This window comes from Loa loa (genome assembly GCF_000183805.2).
Source record: "Loa loa unplaced genomic scaffold supercont3.127, whole genome shotgun sequence".
NCBI classification, from domain to species: Eukaryota; Metazoa; Nematoda; class Chromadorea; order Rhabditida; family Onchocercidae; genus Loa; species Loa loa.
Window position 1 is genome coordinate 14,165 of NW_018108307.1, and position 346 is coordinate 14,510.

Here is a 346-nt window from a genome sequence, read left to right on the forward strand (position 1 = left end):
AAACAGATGTTTATGGTAGCAAAATTTTGATTATAATGAAAAAAAAATGCTAAAAAAAAAGTGGATATTTAGGAGAAAATGCTCCAGATGATTTCTTCAAATGTATTTGTCTACCTGAATAATTGCTGATTATTAAATGATATTTAATTTAATACAAAGTTGAAATATTTCAAATTTTCATTTCATATTAATTGTTGAGAAAAAAAAACTTTATTTTTCAAAATTATTAATAGTAACTTCAACGATAAAATCCAAATGATAAAGACAAATGATAAAGACATCAACTCTAATGATAAAGTGCAAATGATAAGGATATCAACTCCAATGATAAAATGCAATTGATAAA